Source organism: Pteropus alecto, unplaced genomic scaffold, assembly GCF_000325575.1.
Source record: "Pteropus alecto unplaced genomic scaffold, ASM32557v1 scaffold131, whole genome shotgun sequence".
NCBI classification, from domain to species: Eukaryota; Metazoa; Chordata; class Mammalia; order Chiroptera; family Pteropodidae; genus Pteropus; species Pteropus alecto.
The window spans coordinates 17,575,442-17,587,053 of record NW_006434709.1 but is presented as its reverse complement, the minus strand read 5'-3'; positions in this window follow the sequence as shown (position 1 = coordinate 17,587,053).

Here is an 11,612-nt window from a genome sequence, read left to right as displayed (position 1 = left end):
GGTACAAAAAAAAGAAAGAAAGAAAGAAAGAGAGAGAGAGAGAGAGAGAGAGAGAGAGAGAGAGAGAGAGAGAGAGAAAGAGAGAAAGAAAGAGAAAGAGAAAGAGATCTCAGAAATCCTCCTTGTCAGTATTTTTAAATAGGCTATTAAGTTGTGGAAACATCACTGGCCTGGAATTTTGCTATTATAAAGGGGGCTGACCCCTGTATCAGTCAAATCTAAATTTGTATGATGCTTGGGAACACATCAGAATTATCTGGGGGACATTTTAAAAATCACCTGGTGGTTTAGGTCTCCTGAATTATAATGTTTTTGTTCATTTGTTTGTTTAAAATGAATTTCTCCAGGTAATTCTGAAGTTGGCATCTTGGCAATAGGAAGCTGCCTGGACAGGAGTCAGAGCCACTTTTGACAAGTCTTTTAGGCTTAAAAATCTCATCGTCCTCTTTTGGAAAATGGAAATACTAATAATAACTTCCCTTATTATATGCGACATTACAGTATCTAGTATACACTGTACAGTTTAATGCACAGTTTTACTTTGCCATACACTTACTCTGGAACCTTGGTCCAATGTTCTTCTTAGTTATTAACATTTTTGTTGTAAATCATCACCTGTCTCAAGAGACCAGGTTTAATAATCAAAAGCTTGGGCTTTGGAGTCAGCTATTCAGAATCCTGTGCTACTGTCTACTTGCTGGGCAATTTGCCCAAGGTCTCTGAAGCTAGTTTGTGTGTGTGTGTGTGTGTGTGTGCGTTTTAATTTGAAAAGCAAGATAATATTCATAACTATATCACAGGGTTTGTAAAAGGATTAAGATAGTATGATGCCTTTAAAGCACTCAGCACAGTGCCTACACAGAATGAGAGCTCAAAATTTGCTTTCATGTTTGTTATATGGGCATTCCAAACCAGAGTTCACTATGTGAAATGAGATTCCATTTTAATTATGAAAAGAATATGCAATAAGAAATCAGAAGGGAAGGTATAATTTGAGACCATTTTAAGGTTAGGGACAGCAAACTAAGTTTCTGCAAATAATTTAGAGGGAGAAGGCAGGAGGAGGGAGTTTGGCTATGCATTTAGAAATAAGTGGTCTATAGTCAAGTCCATCTCAGGAAAACAGTCTCAAAGTCTGCTCAGCATATTGGAATTTTAAACCTTAAAGGAACCCAAAACTAAGACAAAGCATTGTTAAATAACTCGCCTGAAGCTACAGGGTGGCAGACTTAAGATGAACTGAATTCCAGTGTGCACAAATTTTAATACCAAATGAGTAAGAAATAGTAGTTACTGAAAATATCCACATCCATCTTTCGTATCTCCAAATTTTAAACCTACTGACTTGCCACTATGCAGGAGTCTAGGCTGTTTGGTTTATGATATGGAAGTGATTGAAATATGGGTGAGTTTCTTCATTTATGAATGAGGTTAAAAATGATGTCTTCCAAGAAAGATTATTGTGAGGCTTACATTCGAAGGGCTCAGTACAGTGCCTGAATCACAGCAATTATTAAAATTTGTTAGCCTTTAATATTATTGCTGTTAATTGCTTCCCTAGGAAATGCGTCAGTGTGACTTTCTCCCCAAATGTATGCATTTAGGTCTAATTTATCACCATTAATACAAAGTTCAGACCCTTGAGAAAGAATTTCGGAGTTTTTTAGCAGGACAAGAAAGTAATTATGATGATCAGATAAGTTCTTGGAACCCCTGAAATAAACTTCGATGACTCTAGAAGTCTTCAAAAATAGAAAAGAACTAGTGTTTAGAATATACTTACTATTGTATGTTCTAAATATTCTTACTATTGTATATTCTTGATGTTCTTCCAGGAAACTCATGTCCATTCTCTCATATTTTCCTCACAACAGTTCCTATTTTACAGATGAAGAAACTGAGTTTTAGAGATTAGCTTGACATAAATCATAGTCACTTGTGAGACATGAATTCAAGCCCTGCTTTGTCTTCTTTCTCCTTCTCCTTTCTCTCCTTCTCTCTTAAGCAGTTGAAAGTTTTCAAATGAACTACTTTAATTCTTGCAACAATGTGATAATTGCCTGTTGGTCACTTATTCTACTTTAGGATTGGTATTAGTTTGTAGTGGGAATAATGATAAAAACTCAGTCACAGAGGGTGAGAGAAAAGGTGCTGACCTAAGCAACTTTGGAAACGAGTGGAGTTGGTAAAATTAAAGGCACAAGAGACTGTACATAAGCACTGCACTCTAGTAGATAAAATTGTATTTCAGGGGTATGGGTTAACAATTCTGATACTTCTATATAAGTATACTGGAATTGAAGAATTAAGTAAATGGATGATAGGTGGTGGGAGCCAGGTATTTCACTGTTGCTGTGGGAGGTTACAGAAGCACACTATAACAATCCATTATAAGGATCCATGTGATAATAGGTGAGAGTTGGAGATATCAATATGAACTCACGTTTAGCTTACTGTAGATGTAGATGGTTACATATATAAATAATTATGTGTGAGTTAATATACACACACACACACACGCACACATGAGTTAGTATACACACATATATTTCCTTGCTCTTTGAGTAGAGATGGTCTAGAATTAAGGGCATTCCAACCACAACGAGCACACCTAGCTCCAATATCTTGGTTTCTAATACTTTTTTCCAATAAAATAGGACTGGGGCAGAGTATATACAAAATAAGCCTCAATCTTAAAGTGCCAGAAAGAAAAAAATAACATGATCATGGAAATAAGTCAAAGGGACACAGGAACCAATGTGGAAGATCTCCCAATGACCAAAGATGAAAACATTCGAGTAACAATAACATAACAATAACGTAAAGTATTGGATCATAACCCAGAGTATAAAATCAATCTCCAGGAGTCTATACTAAAACAAACAAACAAACAAATAAATAAAAATGTAGAGATACATGAATTCCAAATAATTTGTTTAGCTACTCCAATTTCAAAGTGATAGAATATAACTCTTTACCCCTTAAGCGTACAGCATGGAAAAAGGGAAAAAAGAATAACTTTACAGTTCAGAAATTTGACAAACACCCATCAGTCAAGGTGATCAAAGTCAGCTTCAACTATAATCAATCATGTTGACAGTATGTACCCTTGATTTGATTGATGGGATGAAAATGACTCTACTTTTGTGGTTCCTCCCCACCAAACAAAACAAAACAAAACAAAACATAATCCCCATGTAATCATGTTAGAAACTCTAAACAAATTCCAGTAGATGGACGTTTTACAAAATACCTGACCAGTGCTGCTCAAAACTGTTAAAGTCATTAAAAATTAAAAAAAGTCAGAAATTTTCACAGCCAAAAAGAGTCTAAGATGACATAATACGTAAATGTAATGCGATTCTCTAGAAGGCATACTGGAATGGAAAAACAATGTTGGTAAAAATAAAAGAAATATGAATAACTATGGGCTTTAGTTAATGATAATGTATCAGTATTGGTTCATTAATTGTAACCAATGTACCATTCTAATGTAAGAGATTAATAATAGTGGAAACTAGGTACAGTTTATGAGAACTCTGTCCTATCTTCGCTTTTTATTATTTTTTGTAAATCTAAAACTGTTCTAAAATGTAAAGTTTATCTAAAAAACAAGTTAAGCATGGTGCCTGGCTTCATAGCTATTGAGCCTACTGGGATAGGTTATACTGGATCGGTGAGGAGAAGTAGAAGTGGTTGGATCAGTTAGGAGACTATGAAATGATACTGCAAGAGATTACAGAAGTTTGGACTATGGTGGTAGTGTTATAGATGTTGACATATTTCAGATTTATTTAGGAGGTAAGTGAGCAGACTTGGTGAATGTTTGGAAATATCACTGGTTCAGACTTGAACAGACTGATGAATAGTGGTAGCACTGAGATGATAGGAAAGACTGGATTCTCCTGTCATCACCAAGGTTTTTGGTCTGTTGTATCAGACTGAAAGCAGACAATTGTATTTACTGCATATCTGGAAATCAGGATGAAGGTCTGGTTTGAAGATATCAACATTTTAAACATCTGCTTATGAGAACTGATTAAATCTTTAGAATGAGATCCAAGAGATAACAGGTATAGAGGAGGAAGGGAGCCTAGAACAAAGGCTTGAGGAACTTCAAAAAATAGTCAAAGTAGAGTTTAGATTATCTTGTAAAATGGTGGGGCAAGAAGAGCTAAAAAGATCAAAAGATATTAATGTCACAGAAGCCAGATTTAAAGACTTTCAAGAAGGGAGAGGTCAGTAGAGATATCTCAGAAATAAAATGAAAGGAGAGCTGAGCACATCTGGGGATTAACCAGATTGGAAGCCTCCAGTGGACACTATTGCTACTGTGCCCAGACCCCTTGGGTCACTTTTGCCATTTAGGCACCTCTCCCTTGCTAGAGGGCTCTTTTTCTAAGTCATGCCTGTGACTTGCTTTGAAGGGCTTGTATCAGACTGGAACACTTTGCCTGCACCTGCAGACCACTTTCTTACTTTACATGAATCTCCATTTCAGGGTCTGGTTCAAGGAAATCATCCTAAGATAAATCCCTATTTTAAAAGTTGTTTTGTTTTTTTTTTTTTAAGCCTCATTTGAAATAGGGGTAGGTGAAAAAGGGAGTTCTTTATGCTTGAGATTCTCTCCCATTAAGCATCTGGGGCAGTGCTTAGAACTAAAAGTCCCAGTTTGCAAACCACTGCATTGCAAAAAGCTACCTCCTCCAGGAGGCCACCAAGACCTCATAAGTCCTTGTTATTAAGAACAGCTATGATATTCAATTTTCTCTCTTTATGGAGAGGTATGTGTGTGGAGGGAAGTGTGATACAGAGCATATGTTTGTATTTATGTGAGGTGGCTAGAATATAGAAGGATTTATGGCAGCTCCCAAATACAAGGAACCAAGACCTCATAAGTCCTTGTTATTAAGAACAGCCATGATATTCAATTCTCTCTCTTTATGAGAGAGGTATGTGTGTGGAGGGAAGTGTGGTACAGAGCACATGTTTGTATTTATGTGAGGTGGCTGGAATATAGAAGGATTTATGGCCGATCCCAAATACAAGGGTCAACAGAGACAGAAAAGAAGAAAAAGAATCATGCAGAGCTGTATATAAGCAAAAGTAACTCCAGCTACTTCTGCATGGTAGAGAAAAAGATGTGGAGGTTTACTGTGACCATGTGGCATGTATATAAACATACCTACTTGCCCACACACTATGTGATATGTTAGAATACCATATACATGTGATATATTGGAATGGCACATATTGGAAAGCCACTTCAAAGGGGAGACTTTAAAAAGCGTCAAAATAATATTTCAGAGAGAAATGAGTTTGTTGTAAACATTTGGAAAGATAAACTGTCCATTTATCAATGTAATGGAATTATATGTTTTGATCTAATTTCTCAAAATATTATAGTTTATCAAGATAAGATCCAATCATTAGCATTTTAGATGTGTGATATTTATTAGCTTATAAGAGATAGTTTACTTCTTAGAGCAGAATGAATCAAAGAGAGCTTTCAACCCAAGACTATGCAAGTATATTAGTTTCAAACAACACTGCCCAATGGCAACAGAGAAATCAATTATTAAAAAAATTTTTTTACGAATATATAGCTAACATACACTATTGTGTTAGTTTCAGGTGTACACTATAGTTATCCAACATCGATATACCTAAAGATATGATCACCATGATAAGTCCAGCAACCATTCTGATACTGTAAAATGCTATCACAATATTATTGACTATATTCTTTATGCTGTATGCCACATCCCCATGACTTTATTTATTTTATGCCTGGAAATTTAAGCCTGTTATTCCCCTTCACCTCCCTCCTTTTTGATTTTTTAATTACAATTGACATTCAGTATTATTTTATATTAGTTTCAAGTGTACAGCATAGCCGTTAGACATTTGTATAGTTATTACCATATAGTGACTGTATTCCCTATGCTTTACTTTACATCCCCATGACTATTTCATAACTACCAATTTGTACTTCTTAATCCCTTAACTTTTTGCACCCTCCCCCAAACTCCCTCCCATCTGGAAACCATCAGTTTGTTCCCTGCATCTACAAGTCAGTTTCTGTTTTGTTTGTTTTGTTCTTTAGATTCCACATATAAGTGAGATTGTATGATATTTGTCTTTCTCTGCCTAACTTATTTCACTTAGCATAATACCTTCCAGGTCCATCCATCTTATTGCAAAAGTAAGATTTTTATTTTTTTTTTATGGCTGAGTAATATTCCATTGTGTTTATGTACCACTTCTTTATCCAATCATCTATTGATGGGCACTTGGGTTGTTTCCATTATCTTGTCTATTGTAAATAATGTTGTCATGAACATAGGGGTGCGTATGTCTTTTATCCATTTTTTCCAGGTTGTCAAATTTGTTGGCATATAATTGTTTTGTTTGTAGTATTTTCTTCTAATTCTTTGTATTTCTGTCTTATCATTTGTTACTCTTTTTTTCATTTCTGATTTTACATTTTGAGTTCTCTCTTTTTCTTTTCACAAAGAATCTGCTAAAAGGTTTATCAACAGGTTCATTATGCCTGCATGCGTCAAAGCCAAAAGAGACACGGCGAGAGTTTTTAGCAAAGAAGGTAGAGGTTTATTTAAGGAAATGGTGCTAAGCCCAGAGACACAGGTGAGGGTAGGGCCCAAAGATCTGGCTACCCAGTGGCCTATAGGAGATGAGTTATATAGGGGAAAACTCATTAGTAGCTAAGGGAGTTGGGGTAGTGGGTTCTACTGATTGGTTGGGGCTAGGGTAGGAGGCAGTCAATCTTGCATCAGGTCCTGATGACAGTCATGGCATCATTCTCTCTGGTTTCAAGAGGATGCTGGTAGGGCCTTTCTGCCTTCATGGGTGTAGAACAGCAAAGCGTTATCTTTAGTTTGGCTGAAACTCTGTTTCTGTAGTCAGTAGACCTGAGGCTTTATTACTAAGCCTGTTTGATGCTGACCTAAGCACTTAATGATTAAGAGTTATAGTACAGTATACAGAAGGATAAGGAAAGAAAAGAAGCAAGAGACCTAAAGTCAGTTTGAATCAAGGAGAATGAGAAGAAAAAAAGCCATTTTAGAGAAGTGAAGTTTTACAGTTACATAAGTTTAATGTCACGGGAGGAGGCAAACATTTATCTACTCCACCATCTTGACTGGAATCCCAGGATTAATTCTTACATATGATGCTAAATTAGCTAATATGTAAAAAATATGTTTATGTTATGGATACAGTACTTTAAGTGCATGGATATACTTTAAATACATAGATGATTTAAAGGGCTCCAGGGTGAGGAAAAGGCAGAATGTAACATAGGCAAAGAAGGTACATCCGTTAGCCTATTTATATAAACAGGCCACCTGGAAGCATTCCCAGAGACCAACTATGAGCCATGTACATATGTGATGTCCAGGAACACAGGAATATCTCAGATGCTCTCTCTTTCTCTAGCTGATATCTTGTGCCTCTAATAGAGGTTTATTGTACACAGGCATGGCAGCCATTGTGCTTTTGGCTGAAACAATTCCATCCACAGCCCCTGCTCAAGCAAGGCAACTTTGCTCAGAAGCTACCACTGATTGGACAAGAGTAAGTCAATAGGTATTTTGATACAAAAGTCATTATAAGAATTATAAGAATAATAGTTTGGGTTATTAGCTAGCAATTAGGTCAGATATTTATAGAATTTCAATAGGAACATTTTAGAAGATGTTCTAGTTAGCAGGAGACAAACATAGAGAAGACATACAATGATAAATCATAGATTCTTTGAGAACGATGGGTAGAGCACAAGTACCTAAGGCTGTTTTGAATCCTCAGTTCTAATTCCTTAATTAAAGTCCTATATTTTTAAGATTGTTCAAGTCTCTGTTCTTTGTAAACAAAAGACCTAGTGATAATAGGGAGATGTTTGGATCCAAAAGAAAGTGTGTACTTGGAGTTAGAATATATGAGTTTGAGTCTTAGTTCATACATCTAATAAGTAAGAGAATTCGGACAAGTAATTTAGTCTCACTAGAACTTAGTTTCCTATGTAATATTACTTTTTAGGGATGCTGTGAAGATTAAATGAGGTAATGTGTATGGAAGTGCTTGGTAAAAGAAAATACCCTTGAAAGAGTAACACTGGGTATTTAGTAATGAAGTGGGGAGAGGCCTGTCCCAGTCACTATGTCTCAGAGAGGCGGAGGAAAGTTAAAGATCATGATGGACCATGAGTCTGAGTGCCTGGTAAACAAATATAATTGATATGCTTATTTTAAATGGATTTGAGGCATGATTATTTAAAATTTTCTGAACCACTGAGTTTACTAAAGTCCCAAGGCTAATAAAACAGGAAAGAAGGGATTTGAGTTTCTAAGAAGAAAAAACATTGTCGATTCAAGCCTGAGTTATTGTTTATAGCAGTGAGGTCTGTAAAAACCCACAACTGGATATAATTTTAAGTCAATTATGTAAGTACTTTCTTTTTTTTTTTTTTTTTTTTTCATCCTGGTATCATCTTTTAGAGAAGCCAAGAGATCTTGGTAAGTTTACCTGATTCCTTTCATAAGTGTGGAAAAGTTAAAAATCATTTTTTTTTCTCATGTAGGACCTGGTATAAAGTTTCTTTCTTATTCGTTGATACCTTCCTAACAGTTTTCCTTCTAATCATGCCTCTGAAACATAGATAAGAATTTCCAATAGAGGTTGAGACTGGAGTTGAGAGCTGGGAGACAAAAGCAGATCTAGTTCAAAATCGAGACATTTGAATCAAAGCTCAGGTTAGAAAAACACACATTAGTGGTCATCCAAATACACACTGCATTGAAGCAAACCACTTTGGCTCCATCCAGGCAGGCCAGTGTGTGGGGCATGGGCTTAATATAGGCTTCTAAAACTGAAAAGTTGCTTTGCTTTTTTCCTTCTCAGTCTCATCTAGTGCATTTTGAATTCTAGAGGTACCTTATGAGGTTACTACTTTTCTTTCCCCAAGATGAGATTATAATGATTGCTGGAAGAGATAGAAGTGATGTTCTTCTAGGAAAAAAAAGAAAGAATGCATGAGGACTCATTATAACTCAGTAGCACAATGATGTTGAATATAAATTTTAGCCCTCAGGCAAACTTTTGCAAAGGTTCATTTCCTTGGCATACATACTCTCTCCATTATATGAGTCTTTTCTATATTCTGTACATATCTTGTACTTCCAAATTATAGAATTTTAGAGTTAAAAGAATCATCTAATTCATTTCTATCCTTGTTCAGATGAGACAACTAAGGCACGAAGAAAATATGACATCACCCAGACATTTGGAGGCATAAGCAGAACTGTATTCCACGCTTAACTCTCTCCCAGATGGGTAGTCTTTCACAAACCACACTATCTCTAAGCCTGGCTCTCCTAGTTCTGCAGGAGACCATACTTCTACTCTGTCACACCCTATCTATTTGTACATGCCAGAAATAATTCCTGCCCTAGCTCAAATTCATCACCCAAACAAAAAAACGCTTATATAGAAATTGTTCCAGTCTCTCCTAACTCAACCAAGTATGAGATTCTTAACCTGGATTGCCTTTTCAGCTTCAGGGGGTATAGACTGTCTTAAATTTTATGCAAAAGTTTGTGCCTAAGTGCCTTCTGTGTGAAAGGCCCACAACTTTCATTAAAGAGATTAAGAACTTTGGCTTTAAAATCTGAATTGTAAGCCAAATTCTCGACTCTCCTGAATCTGATGAATGACATTCCTTTTACTGCATTCCATTAGGATCCTGGGCATCAGTTAGATATGACAGAGCCTTTACAGGGGAATATAGGTATTATTACACGGTTCATCAGTTATCATTGAAATGTCTGGCCCTATACATTTCTTGCAAAAATGTCCTTAATCTTGAACCTCATGGTAGTTGGCACCTTGTTTCCTGATGATGATAGATGGCAGGCACAGAAGGTAAAAGAGGGAGCAGCATCAGATGCTTAGGCACCAACCAGCTTTGAGTCAAACTTGTCAGATAACCTGCCTGAAGTCTTTTATGACAACACTTAGAAACCAGCAAATCTAATTTATTTCCTCTAATTAAAAATGAACAAACAAAATCAAAGCTAATCTTTTCTACTTCTTAATTTCACAGAGCACAGCTACTTCTTGTTTTGGGGCAAGGTAGTCCTTCTGCACAATCAATTAGTTAACCACACAAAATGATAGAACTTAAGAGATGCAAGAAAAATCTCTAGTTCTCTCACTTGGCAGATGAGACGACTGGGGTCCAAGTTACTTTCCATTGAATACCTGCATATTTCATCCTCCTTTGGGGAAAACCAAAAGGCCAAAATAAGGTAACGTTATCACTTCATATTTGAGTTCAATGCAAATCCTCACTTTAGTTAGATTATGAAGCTAAATTCAGAAGATGAGAAAGAGGAAATACTTAAAATGGATTTGCACAAGTCGAGGTCTGCAGAAATACCTATGCTCTGACATCCCTTATGCCTTTGTCTCAATGTAGAAATAGTGTCTAAGTTACATTTAGGACAAGCATTATAGTAATTTATTTGTTTATCTTTAATTTAGTCAATAAATAAGTATTGGACAGATAGAAAGTGTCAGGAACTATGCTAAGTGTTAAGGGAGCATACATATAAAACGAAAACAAAACCAAATCCAAAGTCCCTGCATCAAAAGGCTCATAATCTACTAATGTTATTTACTCCTGATATTTATTGAACACTACTGTATATTAGGGGCTTCCCTATACATTTTGGCTTTTTATTTCATTTAATTATCTTAATATTATTAAATTAAATATCTTAAAAGTAAAACTTGTTAGGTAAATTGAACTTGAGTACATATTAAGATTTTATTATGTTTGATAAAATAGGAACCAACAAAGAGAAATATATTAAGACAGCTAAAACTGAGTTAAGGGTAGGATAGAATTTACATACCCTACAGCAATGTGACTCAATGTGTGGTCTAGAGATCAGTGTTCATCTGCAAACTATTTGTTACCTGTGAGACCAGGTAAATAAAAAACTTAAGAGAAAGAGTTTAGACACTATTATAGAAATTGGATATTACTGCGAAGTTCAGTGACTCACTGGTGGTCTCATCTCATTGAACAGATAATCTGTTCAATAGATTATTTTATATCTTTTTATACTGGCATGGTGAATTGTTTGTAGTGGTGTACAGGCAAACTGGCTCTCAAGAAAAAACAAGCTAACCACAACAAAATACCCTCTCTTTGATTTGTAGTGCTTTCTGATTTCTGGTGTAAATACTCCCACCATGGCTGACTTCAAGCTACCAATGCAATGTCAAATAATTAAAATTTAACAATCAGCTCTCCCGAGCCAGCAGAAGCCAGCTCCAAGCACATCAATGGATGGCATGATCTGCATACTGACCATGTACAGTAAGACCACATAGTAATCCATGACAGATTAGGGGAAAAAACTAGTTCTTCAGAAATTACAAGGTACACATTACTGGCTAACAAGCACATTATTATAAATCCTTCCTGTTTTTATTAGTAGATCTAGGTTAACCCTAGGACATGGTAATACAGAGCCATCTTCCCTAAGATGCCAGTTGTGATGATGAGAATTTAGCATACTTACCAA